At 39.6% G+C, this 16245-nt stretch overlaps 1 protein-coding gene across 4 annotated transcripts in view; it reads left to right on the top strand.

Annotated features, from left to right (window-relative positions):
* Positions 1-16245, top strand: part of GRIA1 (glutamate ionotropic receptor AMPA type subunit 1) — a 307919-nt gene that overhangs the window by 74957 nt on the left and 216717 nt on the right. Inside the window, exon 1 of one of the 4 annotated variants that reach the window (XM_049109221.1) lies at positions 9352-9487. The exons of the other annotated variants lie outside the window; for them this stretch is intronic. The gene's annotated coding sequence lies outside the window, so the exon portion shown is untranslated. Of the gene's footprint in view, positions 1-9351; positions 9488-16245 lie in introns of those variants that run through there. 4 annotated transcript variants of the gene reach the window in all.

The following is a 16245-nucleotide window of genomic DNA, read 5'->3' as shown; positions in this document are numbered from 1 at the left end:
TCTTCATAGGGACCCCAATTCTGACCAGAAATGTCCTTGTTTTTGTTTTGTTGTTGTTGTTGTTGTTGTTGTTACACAGCAACACAGCATAGTGATTAAACACATGGGTTTGGAATCAGGCAAATTTTGTGTATTAGTTATCAAAGCTACATAACAAATACTCCAAAACTTAGTGGCTTACAACAACAATAATTATTTATTATCTCTTATGGTTCTGTGAGTCAGGGATTCAGACAGCACAGTGTCTAAGATCTCAGCTGGAATACTTAAAAACTGGAGGCTGAAATCTTCCGAAAGCTCACTCACTTTCATAAAGGCTTTGCTGGAGCTGTCAGCTGGAACACTGACACATGGCTCCCCACATGGCCCGTGCTTCTTCACATGGTGACTGCATGCTAAGGCTTAGCATGGCAAAAATACCATTCTGATGCCTCATGGAAAGATATGTCAACAATGGAAAGTAGATTGTCAGGATGGAAAAAAACAAAAGAGAAATGGGAGAAGAGGAGAACACAGTGGCCATGTTTGCCTAGCACCACTTTGAATCAACAGGTAAAATATCTTAGCCTCCCCATATTGCCATGGATGTGTATTGTATAGAAATGAGTACATTAGAAAAATATAGGTTAATAATAAATTATCCAGTGAATAGCTTGTCTCTCATTTCAGGTTTATCACTACCATCAAACTGCCATTACCTGAACACTCCCTTTACCCAAAGATCTTCACAGACATAATCTCATTTAATTCTTATACAACCTGATATACTCAATATTACAATTTCCATTCTCTTTTTTTCTGCATCAGAACTTTGAGGATATGGAAATTCCCCAGTCCCCCATTGATAAACTACTGCTGAGAGGATTTATTTTTAAAGATGTAGAGCCATTATTCATCTACAGACATTCTCCATTTTAGTTTCAGGCAGTACTTCTCTGGCAGCCTAATCTAATACTTGTAGTCATATAAGGAAGTCTTTTGGCTGGCTATTCAGGTATTCTTATCACATGATCTAATTTAACATATTTTTTTCTGCCAGTAGAATTCCCTTTGATCTTTCATGTCATTATTCTTCCAAAGCTACCCCCAAACAAAAATCTACACTAAACAAGGAAAGCTACTTCAATATATCTGGATTTCTAAGCAACTATCCCCTCTCCCAAAAGAATAAAACAGCAAAAATATTTCCTTCAAATAGAAATAAAAAGTCTCTCAGTCATTTCAGTTTCTATGGCTGTAGCTTTCTTAAGACATTAGTCACACACCATACAATTCACCCATTTAAGTGTTGAATTTAATGTCCTGTGTTATATTCACAGATTTATGTATCTGTCATCATAATCTAATTTTAGAACATACCACTTTTAACAAAAAAGAAGCCCTGTACCCATTAGCTGTCATTCCCTATTGTCCTTCCATGCTCTCAATCCTAAGCAAATGCTAATCTATATTTTGTCTCTATAGATTTTCCTTTTCTAGACTTTTCATACAAATGATATCATATAATAATGTACTCTTTTGTGACTGACTTTTCTAATTTAGCATAATATTTTCAAGATTTATCCATAATGTAGCATGTATCAGGACTTAGTTTCTTTTTATGACCAGATAATATTCCATTATATGGATATACCACATTTTGTTTATCCATTCCTCAGTTGACAGATATTTGGGTTGTTTCCACTTTTTTGGCTATTATGACTCATGTTGCTATGAACATTCCTATACAAATTCTCATGTGGGCACATCTTTTCTTTCTTTTCTTTTCTTTTCTTTTCTTTCTTTTCTTTTCTTTTCTTTCTTTTCTTTTCTTTTCTTTTCTTCTTTTCTTTTCTTTCTTTCCTTTCCTTTCCTTTCCTTTCCTTTCTTTTCTTCTTTCTTTCTTTTCTTTCTCTTTTTGGCTATGTACCCAGTAGTAGAATTACTGTGTTACACAGTAACTCTGTGTTTAACTTTTTGAGGAACAAATTATTTCCACTGTGGCTGCACTATTTTACATCTCCACCAGGTATATATAGGGCCTCAACTTCTCCACATCCTTACTAACACATGTTAATGTCTTTTTGATGATAGCCATTCTCGTGGATGTGAAGTGATGTCTCATCACAAATGTACTCCTTCATCCCCATCATCTATTTCACCCAACCCCCCACCCACCTCCCCTCTGGTAACCATCTGTTTGTTCTCTATAGTCAGTCTACTTTATTTTAAAATTCTAATATAGTTGTTGATGTTTGCCATGAAAATAAGAAAGAGAAATTCTAGCCTTTTGCTAATGAAAGTGTGATTCACAGACCAACAGCATTGGTGTCACCTGGGAACTTGTTAGAAATGCAGAGTCTCAGGCTCTACCTCAAACCTACTGAATTAAAAATCTGTTTTAACAAGGTCCCCCGGTAATTTGTACATGTGTTAAAGCATGAGAAACACTGATCTAGTTTATCAAAATATCATCAGAAGCAGTTGACTGATTCAGATGGTTTTTACTGAGTCAGAAGATTAATGATGCTATCATCATTAAGCTCTTATTATAACACTATCTTGATTCCTTTCTCTCCTTGGGTTCCAGTAAGTCTTCACTTACAAAGTCCTATGGAGTTTTCTGTAATTGCAATATACATCCTTTTCTTCACATTTCTATAGCTACCACCTTTGTCTTGGCCCTCACTACCGTGCACTTGGACTATTCAAGATGGGTCCCCCTTCATGCTTCTCCATTTGCCTAAAGCTCTCTACCTTTCACATCTTTTCTGACTTTTTCTTGCCTTCATGGTAAAATTCATATCCCAACTCTGAAGTGAAGAACTTTGCATTCAAGCCCCAAAATGCTTTTCTCAGAGAATCTTTTCCACATATGTTCTCATGTCTACACTTTTGTTCACACTCTGGAATGCCCTTCCCTGTCAGTTTTTAATGCCTTCAAGGCTTTACTGAAACCCCACATCCATTATGAATGTCACAGCTACCCACATCACTGTTGACTCCCCTGTTACGAGGTTCTGTGCTGCTTGTTGGCTATATTGCTTTTTGTTCAATCACATTATAATTTCAAGTAAAAGACACATGTCTCTCAACTAGACTATAAGCTCATAGAGGACAGGGGCCACATCTTTATCACCTGATAAGGCACTGAGAACATAGTAGGTAGTCAGTAAATATTTTGCTTCTGAATCTGATGAAGTTGTGAAATAATGCCCAGATTTGCAAGCACATCATTCCTACTAATTTATTTCCCCTAAGGGTCTATGTTTCAGTTCAGTAGTTATGTAAACAACATTGTTTATAAAACCAACCATGGGTAGGCAGCCTCAGATCTGCCAGGCAATAGTCATTGGATGCAATCCAGTATCTTAGGACAAATAAGAACTATGAACCTTTATTTCAAGAGCCACTATATTCTGTGGAACCACGCTCTATTCTAGGTGTCAAAACAACAGGTATCCTTTCCAACCTACCTGTTGTGGCAGTCAAGGCCAGCTGCTTAAAAGCAGCTGTGTCAGGCAGAGAGAGAGCCAGCTGGCATGCTCCAGCTGAGCCTGGAGCATCCCAGATACAAAATGTTGATAACATTGACCCTCATTCTGTATTTTGTTGCATTTTCATGTTTGCTTGATACTTCCTTATTGAGGCTGTTGGCAACAGTGTGTGCTGCTTGCTTGGCTCAGTATATTATTTGCTTTTTGTATATGGCCTACTTTTCCGACTGCAGGGATTGAATGGTAAAGAATTTTGTGAGTAGCCATTACTACTAACAACCTTTTTTGTGTATATATTAACTTCTTTATACCACATAAACTTAAGGAGATATATAAGGGAGGTGCCATTATTCCCTTTTTACAACTGGGAAAACAGAGACCCAGAAAAGTGATCCAACTTGCCCAAGGTCACAAATGATGGGTTTGTGTCAGACCCGGGACTAGAGTTCAGGTTTTATAAACCTAAGACTAATATTAGGTAATTGGCTCAGGGCAGCCTAACTGGTTATTAAAAGTAGGCAAAGTTGGATTTGAACCCAGATGATCTTTTTCTGGAGTTCACACTCTCACTCAACTGTTAACATAACCTATCAGACAAACCACACTGATTCATGTAAAAAATATGTATTTGCCATTTTTCTTCTAAGCAAGGCTTGCCAAAATTGGGAGCAATATCCTGTCTTTGAGATTCATTACTTCAAATAACTATCTACTATCTCTTTCGAAGTTATTTCTTTAATAATAATTATTCAATTCTGATTATATCTAGGAGAGAAATAAGAAACCTATTTAGATGCTAATTGGCTGTAACATCTCAGTAGGTCTTGTATTTCCTATAAGGAGCCTCTAGAACATGGATCATACAGTTATTACAGAGTTTTCTAGACTTACCAGCTTCTATATGGTTCAATGCATTTGAATTTACCAAGCAGTTTTGTAGCAAAACAAATCTCTGCTAAGGACAGAGTCTTGAAACCTAAGCTTTGAGGGTAGCAGTTATTTTCTTGTTCATAATAATGGGGTTGCAGGATGGACAGATTAAGTTCTTTGCCCACATCAAAGCACTGAACTAAAGAGTTAATGAGTATTCCAGAAAGTTCACGGTTTCATGGTAAAAAGCTAAATTTCTGGTGTCAGACTTCTTAGGTACAAATCACTGCCTTATAACTTGGTAGCTTTCTAACCTTTGGCAACTTAACTTCTCTGGATCTTTTCCTCATCCACACCAACAGGGTTAGGGTGAAATGATTACTAAATGAGAGGATAAATGTAAAATACTTAGCCTAATGCCTGGCACATAAATAAGTGCTTAATAAAAACTAATTATTCTTCTTATTATTACCTATGTATTAGTATTCCTATAGTTAAATAAAAAGAGAAGTAACCCTCATCCTTCATATATATTTATGTAGTATCTGTCTCTCAGGCCTGATTGAGTAATTCCTTCTGATTTACTAATATCAGAAGTCCATCTGTGGACTTTAATTGAGATAAGGAAAGAAATGATATATCAGAGTTTCCAACCTCAGGACTATTGACGTTTAATTAAATTGGATAAGTCTTTGTTGTGGGGGCTACCCTAACACTGAAGGATTTTCAGTAGCATCCTAGCCTCTACTCATTATAAGATGTGAGCAGCAACATTCTCCTCTCCATTTGTTACAATAAAAAATGTCTCCAGGCATTGCCAAAAGTGTCCTGAAGGGCAAAAAGTCCCCCTACTTGAGATTTACGTAGTGCATCTTCCCATAATGAGAACATGTATGGTCCTGGAGTAGCCTGTAATAGACCAAGACAGAGATGGGAAATTTTTTTTGTAAAGGGCTAGTAAGTATTTTAGTCTTTATTTCTGATGCAACTACTCAGTTCTACCATTGTATCATGGAAACAACGATAGACAGTACATAAATAAGTTTCAATGAAATGTCATTTTTGGAGATTAAAATGTGAATTTCATAATTTTCATGTGTCACTAAATATTCTTTGTATATTTTTTCAGCAATTTAAAATTATTAGAACCATTCTTAGCTCACAGGCCAAAACAGATGCTATGCTAGATTTGTCCCATGATCAATTTTTCCTGACCTCTGGGGGGCTAAGGAGTATATGAAGCCCTGGGGAAAATATGGTACTTCCCCATGGCATCGAATCAACTTAAAAATTTGGGAGAGAGCATTTTTTATTAAAATAAACATTGCTATATTTTGAAGGAGAATCCAAACTCGCATGAGTTTTCAAGATAAAACGTGGTATTTCAAAGTTATGTCTTACTTCCTGTGGTTTGCTTGGAGCTATGCCTCAGATCTCTAGGGGACATCTCTGACATCATTCTTCTCTCCTTTTTGGCTACTTTGGTGAAAAACTTGAGAAATTGCCATTGTAGGTGAGAAACTAGCTCATATAAGAGCATTTTGGACTTATTATAACTGATTACTCTTGCATGGGATCCAGTAGGCACTGAGAAATATTCTGAATGCCTCAGTGGCTCTCTAATGTATTTCATCCAGAGGATGGTTGTATAACACATGATTACTTAACCCAAGATGGTTCCTATAAATCCTTTCTGAGATTTTCAAGTGTCCCCTTTATTATACTTAGGATCTGGAGTCTATTATTCACTTCTCTTGTCTCTAAGCAGCATGCATACTACTCAGCATGATGCATCCCCAGGAGATTAACAAATGACCCAGGCTCCACCCTCAGGAAGCTGAAAATCATCCATTGATGTTAGGTCTTATTCAGATGAGATGACCATAAAAGAGTACACCATCAATAAAGATATAGTGGCAGAAAAAGCATTAGAATGGCAAGCAGGGGGCTTCTTTTCTAGCCCCTCTATGCCTTTTATCCTGAATGGGAGAGTTACTTTTCTCTTCTGCCCAGAGTGTTTTTTTGAAAAGAATTCTCAGGCACCATCCAAGCTGAGCTGGGAAGAGTGCCACGATTGATTAAAGCTATTTGCCATGGATGGGAAATCAGGGAGTGGCTGGTATAAGTGCTGGGGTGTTGCCATGCTTAGGCTCAATCATCTCTATGGTCCCTTTTGACTGGAAATGTCTATGGCTACATTACTCTGATTGCAAGGTTTTGTATTACTCAATGGATCTAAAGAAGAAGGGATCATTGTGGGATGCAAAGGTCAGGGGAAGATTACATGGCAGAGATGAGAGAGTGGTCAGAGCTTTGAAGATGTTTATGCTTTCTCACAGCTGGGCTCCAGCAGAGGACATTTTGTGCTGACTTGGGTTTTGATTGGCTCTCGACTGGGTGCCTTCTATTGTGGTGTTGGCATGGCAAGAGGGGGGCATGTGGGAGATATTGTGTCCCTGCCATTCTCTCAGCCCTTGTGAAAGGAAATGTCTTCCTAATGAGCCCATCCCAAAGAGTCTGGCCTTTCAGATAAACAAATAAGCATCAGCAGGAGAACTCACAAGAGGACTGGAAAAAATAAGGCCACTTTGAGTGACAGCTCAAATAGAAGAAACCTAAGAGGTCTGAAGTTAGCAGTTAATGAGCACATCTCCCCATCCGTGCTTTGTTGGGCAGGGCATCTATTGTTGAGGATACCAGAAATGTGTGTGTCTTATGTATACAGAAGCAGCCCTTCCGCCTCAGTCTCAGTACTGATTTTTATTTTATCTTTCATTTGGCAGAGGTTCGTGGGGGGGTGTTGCCTGGAGGATATTTGCAAGGTGAGAAGAAATCTAAAGCTAATTTCAGCCTAAAACCATTTATTTATCTAATTAATGGGGATAAAAATATAATTCACCTCCTGGAATAGAGGAATCAAATAGGATCATGCTCAGAAAGCATTTAACATAGTACCCCAGCATTTAGCCAACATCTGATGCATGTTGGCTGCACTTATTGTTAGCAGAAATAAATAACATCATCTTACTCATGCATGGAAATACACCAAAAAGAGCTTGAAGATGGGGGCTCTAATTCCAGTTCTGTCATCAGGTCCCTGTGAGATTTGGGGCAAATCATCTCTTATGTCAACTGAGAGTATTAGACTGGAGTCTTCATTTGTTTAGTAAACATAATTCAAAGACCGACTAAGTGCCAGACACATAAAAAGGAATAAGATGCAGTTTGTGCTCTCAAAAGACTCTAGCTGTAATGAAAGAAACAGACAACTAGTGCATGTGACAGTATAATATGAGAATTACTATTACTGTGATGATGTATGCTAGGTGCTCTGGAGCCCTAGGCAAGAAACCTGTAAGACTGAAGCCTGGTCCTCATCCCACCTTCCATGGATCTGTAACACAAGCATCCAAGAAACCAGCTGGGTGACTAGGGGAAGAAGAGGCCACCTACCTGGTGAGGAGCCTAAAACCCACATCCTCTCCTTCCAGGACCAGAAATCTCATCAAATACCAAGCTGCCTTAAAATATAAACATTCAAGGAAAAGTGATGGGGGCAGAGAGGTAACATGGTGACAGTAATGCGGGCTTGGAAACAAGGGAGTTCAATTTGAGTTTCAGAATTGTTATTTTGGCAGCTTGATGACTTGGGGAAAGTTGTTTAATCTCTCTGAGCCTCTGCTATGTCATCTGCAAGAAGGTTGTTCTGTGTCAACATGCTTTCCATGCCCCATGTGGGAAAAGGGAGACTTTATTTTAAAGCCTCGGTAAGCTGTAACTTATATAAACTATGGCTTATGCTTGTTTCTGTTGTTATTCTTAATAATACTAAAAATAATAAATACCCTGCTATGTTATTAAAAAATACATTCAGGGGCCAGTAATTGGATTTAGGTGTTCAAAAAAATAGGTAAGGATTATTTTCTTTCAACAATCAGTGTCTTTTTCTGGGAAAATAGACTAAATTTAGACTCCTTTAATTTTAATAGAAAGCAGTCTTAATTTTTATAGCTTAGATGTGTGTGAAACACAGAACAGAGTGAAGGAGGGAGAGAAAGTATCTTTTTCTCCTGAAAGCTAATCAGAGAAATAGCTCAAGGTAAGCGTCTTGTGAGCTGATCTCAGATTAATTGAAGTTTCAAGATGCTGTTGTGATAGGAACCCCTGAAGTGGGTGATTGATTATCCAATGATGGAAGGAAAGGGTAAATGATTATAGTAAACAAGAGCCTTTGTTTGAGGAAAAGTAAAGGAGATGCGAGGTAGGAGAAATATAATAAAGACGGAGGGAGAGAAGAAGCTTGTGTTCTAGTCCCCTTAGGTAGATGAACTTGAAGAAGGCTCATCCCTATAGTTGGCCTCACTTTGTTTCCTTCTCGGTGCAACCCAAGGCTTGGTCTAGAAAATCCGTAAGGCCTTTTTCAGACTTGCCAGACTATGAGGTTTCTACCTGTACGACACTGAAACAGTAACAAACAGAAAATGAGTGAGCCTGACTGATAAACTGAAAGAGAAACAGACTCGTAAAACCCACTGATTCAAATTAAATGGAGAATTCATGTTGATTTAGAGCTGGCAATCTCAGGCTTCTAAATCACAAGGAGACTCTATTTAATCCTAGGATGGTCTCTTGGGCCTTATCTTTCTCAGCTCAGCAGTGCTACACAGAGAGCAGCCTTGGAAGTCAAGATGAAAGAGAGAGAAAGGGAGAGAGAGCGAGCATGCAAGAGTCTGAGTGAAAGAAAGAGCCATTTAGAAAATGAAGAACATACCTGAATTTTGGGGGGAGCTCTCCCATACGTCCCCAGCCCAGGTATGGGCAAAAGGACCATGAAAGCCTCAGCCAGGCCTTAAATATTGGTTGTCTGCCTGTTGAACTCTTTTTGGCCTGATTTCCAGTCCTTAACAGAAGTCAAATTCAATGATCTTCTGTAGGGTTAAATAAATTATTTGCACACCATCTGTTTAATAATGCTGTTTACTATTTTAGGACTATGAAGAGTAAAGAATTCAGCAGACCCACAATCCATCACTCCAAACTCTGGAAATTTACCCCTTGGGAATCTAGGAAGTCCTGAAGGCTGGGAAAGGTTATTGAACATCAGCCACAGAAGAGAAGTCAGATAGCTCCCCAAATCTGTGGTAAGGATTTAAGTAAGGAACTCAAGTAAGGAACTGAGGCCTGGGGGAGATCCAGGGCTTTCCCTGAGTCACCCATGAGTCTCAACAGAACTGGAACTGGAACTCAGAACTCAGGGTAGAACAATTTCAATCCAGGGTCATGGAGCTTCTAGTGGCCCTTCCCATGACTAGAGGGGTGTAGGGATGCTCTGTTTCCTGGTTCTTTTCAGTGTAACATCAGAAAGGTATTGAGGATTCTTCTTGGCATGAGGACCATCACCCAACTCAGAGTGACAGACAAAAGAATGTTGGATTTGGGAAGCTCTGTGTGACCTTGTATACAATGGGTCTTTATTCATACCACTAGTATCTGGGAAAGAATTATATTCATCTGGAAATCCAGCTGCTGTGCCCAATTCAAATCAGGTCAACATATTGATTCAGACACAGGTAGTTGTGCTGTGAGAGAACTGGACTAGGAGTCTCAAGGCCTAGTTTCTTTTTCTTTTCCTTTATTTTTTTTTGTTTGTTTTGTTTTGTTTTTCCTTTTTTCTGTTCTGTTATTTATTTATTTTAGAGAGAAAGAGAGAGCATTAGTGGGGAGTCGGGCAGAGGGAAAGGGAGAATGCCAAGCCGACTCCATGCTGAGCATAGAGCCAGATGCAGGGCTGAATCTCCAGACCCCGAGATAATGACCTGAGCCGAAACCAAGAGTCAGATGTTCAACTGACTAAGGCACCCAGGTGCCCTAATTCAAAGTCTAGCTCTAATTCTATTTCTACCCCCTGCTGGTCACCTTTCCTGGATACTCCACTTAAATTCTGTGAGCCTCAGTTTTCCCATCTTTAAGACGGGAATAATGATGATAGTATCTGCTGAGCAGCAATAATTTGAACTAAATGAGCCAAAACAAACAGACAGACAAACCCCAAGAGGCATGGAATTAAGTATGAATTTCTAGGCTTTAGTTTATACACATTTTGAGAATTTAAAGGGAAGAAGAAGAAATGCAAATATCCTGAGAAGATTAGGAAGTGCTTCCCTGAGGAGATGGGGAGAAGCTAAGCCCTAAATGGCAGGTTGGATCTGCTCACCAGGAAAGGAAGTGAGGAAGGGGAGGCAGGGAGTGAGAAAGTAGGAACAAGAGCCTGAGCAAATGTCCAGAGTTCTGATTGTTCTAATGCCTTGGGTTTTGTACTTTTGCTTTAAATAATATCCTAATCCTTGACACCTTCATTCAATGGTGTTTTCTGTTCATGAATTGTTCCCCTGGGGAGGAGTAGAAACTAGGTTTTAAAATAAGACACATCACAGAAACTTCTTTTCTTCCTATTCATTGAAATTTAATACCTTTTTTTTTTTTTTTTGAGAGAGAGAGAGTATGCACACATGAGCAGTTGAGGGGAGGGGCAGAGGGAGAGGGATAATCTCAAGCAAAGTCTGTGTTGAGCACAAAGCCCAACCTGGAGCTCAATCTCAAGATTGTAAGATCATAACCTGAGCCAAAATCAAGAGTCCATCACTCAACTGACTGAACCTCCAAATGAACAGGCTTATTAGCTTTTAATTATATAATGTTCCCTTGTATCACCCTTCACATACTAAATTACACCACTAATAATCATAATCCCTCCTTTGTTTTAGACTTTAGGGTTGTAAAGTTTACATTATGTTGCCACCTTTGGCCCTCATGGCAAATCTGTGCAGTAATTTAGGTTGAGCTATAGAGAGGTCACTAATAGTTGGCCAGGTTGCCTGATACACAGTAAGCTCTCAATAAATGTTAGATGGATGGATGGATGGATGGATGGATGGATGGATGGATGGATGGGAGAGAAGCAGGGATTGAGTTGATAGCTATTCTGAGTATCAGCCATATTTTATCACTTCTCTCAGTAATAATCCTAGCTTCAGGAGAGATCCCAGGGCACAGAAAGCCAGTGTGCCCTGCAGTCATTTACCTCTGGGCTACCTCTTCAAATGGGGATCAGCACTTATCCTCTCTGCTATAATTTTGTGATATAAGAAACCTAATCAATTTCCTATGAAGCATGGTCTGCAACCACCAAGATGTCCCCTTTCATACTCTATGTGATAGAGTGTTTGGAGTTTCTCTTTCATTTCAGAAAAATAGATTTCTTGCCCATATCTATCCCAAGGCATAGAGTTGAGAATATCAATGTTTGGGTTGCAGGAATATCATGTAGAAAAGAAGGAAGGACTAGAAAACCAGAAGGCATAAGACCTGAGCTTAAGACCAGGGTCTAAAGTTTATAAACCAGGGGATCCCTGGGTGGCTCAGTCATTTAGTGCCTGTCTTTGGCCCAGGGCGTGATTCTGGGGTCCCGGGATTGAGTCCCACATTGGGCTCCCTGCATGGAGCCTGCTTCTCCCTCTGCCTGTGTCTCTGCCTTTTTCTGTGTGTCTCTTATGAATAAATAAATAAAATCTTTAAAAAAATTAAGTTTATAAACTTCATTTTATTCCCTCATTCATTCATTATATATTGTTCCTACTTTGTAGCAGGCTCTGCCAGTCTTTGGGATACTGTAATGAATAAGAGGGACAAGACACCTGACTTCATGGCCCTCAGTTCTGATGGAATAAAATGGACAAAAACAAATAAACAAAAATTACTAAATACATGCAATAAGTGTAAGACAAAAACTCCTGTGGTGGTGGGGGGGGAAGCAGCATAAAGCGAGAAGATAATAACATGAGGGTATTGCTTAAATAGCGTTATCAGTCAAGACCCTCTCCAAGATGGCAACATTCAAGCCTGGTCTTAAAGGCTGACAAGGTGTTAATTAGCTTCACAAAAACAAAATAATCTAGTCAGAGACAACAAAATTTTTAATGGTCCTGAAATGGGAAAAAGCTTGGTAGTGGAGTTTGAGGAACTGAGAAGCAACTAGGTAGCTGGAATATTTTTAGCAAGGGAGAGAATAGTAGAAGATAGCTGAGAAGAGAAGGCACCAGAATAGGAAGAGCCAAACGTGCCTTGGAAAGGAGTTCAGATTTTTTTTTTTAAGATTTATTTATTCAGAGAGAGAGAGAGAGAGACAGAGACAGAGACACAGGCAGAGACACAGGCAGAGGGAGAAGCAAGCTCCATGCAGGGAGCCCAACGTGGGACTCGATCCTGAGCCTCCAGGATCACACCCTGGGCTGCAGGCGGTGCTAACCCGCTGTGCTACCGGTGCTGCCCAGATTTTTTTTTTTAAGTGCATGAGAAGCCACTGGAAAGTTGTAAGTAGAAGTGGCATGTGATCTAATTGTTGTTTTAAGAATTTAACTTGGGCTCAGTCACTCAACTATTCTGTCTCCCTTTCCCCTCCTGAAAACTCCTAATTCCTTGTCCTTCCAAGAGTCCAAGTGCCCAATGTTTATAATATGTTGCTCCAAGTAGTGCTTGATAAATATTGAATTGAATGGCACAATAATATGAATATGCTTTGTAAAATATTAAGTGTTATGCGCATGTAAGATGTCATCAATATTCATCATTTCCCCAAGTCCTGCCTCCCTCAAAGGAATAGACAATATAAATGGCCACAAAACATTTTGAAAACCCCATCCCAATAAATGGTACTTTATATTTCTGTTCATTTGTTTATTAGAATCTGGGTTTGGTTTCTTTGTACTATGGCACCAACTTATTCTCTATTTTGCGCCCAGGAACCATCAACCAGACTCCTGTGCTATTTAACCCTAAGAAGTAAAAATATCTGGGGAGAAAATGATGGGCAGTACTGGGAGCCAAGTCAGCCTGCCTTTGCCTAGAACTGTGCCCTTCTCACCCCTCTTCCTGCAGTAGATGGAAGCTTATTCTCATTAGTCATAGATCCTCATTACCTACAAAGGAGTTGTGAAGGATAATACTGACAATGATAATAAGAATAACAAATGATTAGTAATGTGTATATAGATATATATACCCATGTATATATATAGCCCTTTGCTACTTTTCTCAAAGCATTTTTTCCCCATCCATTGTTTTAATTTAGTTCACACTCACGCACAGAGGTAGAGTGGGAGTGTTCTAATTGGGGAAATGGCCACGAAGTGCTTAAGTGGTTTGCCTCAAGGTCAGACTGTAAGTGGTGGAGGAGGTGAAACCAGGTCACAGAGCGCCCAAGTCCTGTGCCAGCATAGTGTGTCAAGACCTCTCAGCTCCTACGGGGGCCTTGGGAAAAAAGACTGGATCTTGAATTTCAGATTAAATAAGTAGGAACTGGAGTATATGGAGACTGTAAAGACCTTTTGATTCATATAGTCTAGTCCCCCTCTTCCATTTTGCACATGGGAAAACAGAGCCACAATGAGGACCCTACACATGTAAGTTCAAGTACCTACTAAAATTCCTGCCATGCTGCCTTTCAATACCATATGTAGCTGGGGGCTACAGTGAATGTAGAAGATAACAAAAGAAATCAAGGCAGTCCTCAACTAGATACATTGCCAGAGATGAGATAATACTAGGTTCAGAGTTCTTTAATTAATTGAGAGTTTTCTTTATTGGATGTAAAGGTTTCTGTGACTTTGTGGTGGACCTTGGACTTGGCATGCATTTGCCTAGGCTTCTCTTGTCCTCCTCCCAGGGGTTAGGACAGGGTGAATCTGTGAATTCCTTCCAACTTTAGCATCCTTTAATTCTACCAAGTGTGGGTTAGATGGGATATATTTGGCTGTTTTGATTATACCATTGAATTATTGGTAATATAAAAGGCTTTTATATTTTAACCTATAGAATAAATTATGTTTTCTTAGTGCCAGATATGAGCATCCTATGTGGGAAAAAAAAGGACAAATCCTCTATGATTTTCCTCCTTCCCCCCATATGCTTTATTTACCTCTTATAACTAAAAAAAGTCAAATAACTTTCTTTTATCTGCCCTGGAATGTTATCTCCAATGTTAAAAAGTTTAATAATCAACACAGCAGATGTATAGTGAGGGCACATCATGCAACACACATGATGAACTGACACATAAACAGTAAGCACAGCACCCAGCACAAGGTTAGTACACATTAAAATGCTAGTTCTTGCTGTTGTTATGGCTGCCATCATCGTCATCATCATCATCATCATCTCATCAGAAATGGTTGTTTTGTCTCACCTACCCCTAGAAACAACTGAAGAAAATTGAAACTATCATTTCCACATTTTGCAGAAGAGGTAACTGGAACAGAGGGAAGTTACATAACTAAGCTGGTCACACAACTAATCCTCAAACACAGATATGTTTGTCCATAGAGCAATCTCTAGATTGCTAGTTTCATTGACCTTCTGTACACCTTGACAGCTACATACATTAACTTGTCCAACTGGAGCCTAAAAAGTGACATAGCTCAGAGGCACCCCACGTTTAGTGGAATGTGGGTGAATGAGAATCCAATGCCCATGTGTGAGCCTTTTTACCCTGATCAAGTGCCTGCCTTGGGGCCAAACTTCTCTGTTGGTAAAATGGCTAAAAATACCCCCCTAGTCCAGCTCCTAGAATGGACATGAGGTTCCAATGGGATAATGGATGAGAATACATTTTTATTTTGTAATCTACTCAGATGCATGATGCTCATCTCATTAATATTATACTCTGGTGCCAATTTCTGTGGGGTCAGCCACAGAGAAGCTAGTTCAGGCTGCAACATCTCATTAGAAGCTAAAATTTGGATTCAGAGAGAGGAGAATGCAGGGGGCGAGAGCCACCCTCTTGCTGTATCTGTATTCGGAGCAGCTTGCTGGTACCTTGGCAGTGCTGCTGCTCAGTAGGACGTCTCTGACTTTGATGTTGCACGTGTCAACATTCTAATAGGGTGGCAGCCGAGATTGAATGTGAATTTGGAGAGACATCTTATGACAGGTTTTGCCTAAAGATGTTTCAACAGATAACCCTTTAGAAATAACAAAGGTAGTTTATGCATTTCACAGGGAACCCGGGGGCTTAGGTAGCAGCTCAGTTCCAAGCTTGGCACAGACAACTTCCTACTCTCCCTTTTTTTCCCCACTTCACATCTGTGAGATATCATCCCGTGTCACAGTAGTATAGTAGTGTGTTTAGTTGTACTGACATTCTGTCTACATTGATAGCAACAGTAGAAGGACATGAGGCTATTTCCTTCTAGAAAGTCCACATTGGAAAACCTTAGAAAGTCAGTGCTCCCTCTTAAAATGTAAATCAGATCATCTTATTCTACTGTTTAAAAATTATCTCATAACTTCTCATATCATGCCTAGAATAAAATCTGGATGTAAGAACAAAGGTGTTGTAGCACAGAGTAGATGCCCAATGAATATTTCTTGGATGAAAAAATGATGGCCCTCCTTTTATAGATGGAGAAAGTAGGACCATAGAAGAGTACCCATAGTTGCTCTCCTGTTTTCTCTATGAAGGATTTAGGTTAGCACCTTTGTGCCCACCTGGGGCTTTGTCAAGTTATAGCATCCAGGGATTCTTGGTGTGTTGTTTGTGGATCCCTGGGAAGTCCGTAAATGGGGATCAGGGTGTCTGATGTTCTGTGGAAGTATAGGCATATTTCTGGTGAGAAGGTTTATTTTTACCTTTTATTAATACCTCAAGGGGGTCTTTGACTCATTAGTGGCTCCTGTTAACTTTTTCCTTTAAGAAATTTATGTTTGGCGCTGACACGTTGTGTTTCGGCGACAGGCAGACAGACGACAGGCAGACGTAAAAGAAATTTATGTTTGGGGCAGCCAGGGTGGCTCAGCGGTTTGGTGCTGCCTTCGGCCCAGGGCATGATCCTGGAAACCCGGGATC

Source organism: Canis lupus, chromosome 4 (genome assembly GCF_003254725.2).
Source record: "Canis lupus dingo isolate Sandy chromosome 4, ASM325472v2, whole genome shotgun sequence".
Classification (NCBI taxonomy): Eukaryota; Metazoa; Chordata; class Mammalia; order Carnivora; family Canidae; genus Canis; species Canis lupus.
The sequence above is the reverse complement of the archived record's forward strand: the minus strand, read 5'-3'. Positions and strand labels throughout refer to the sequence as shown.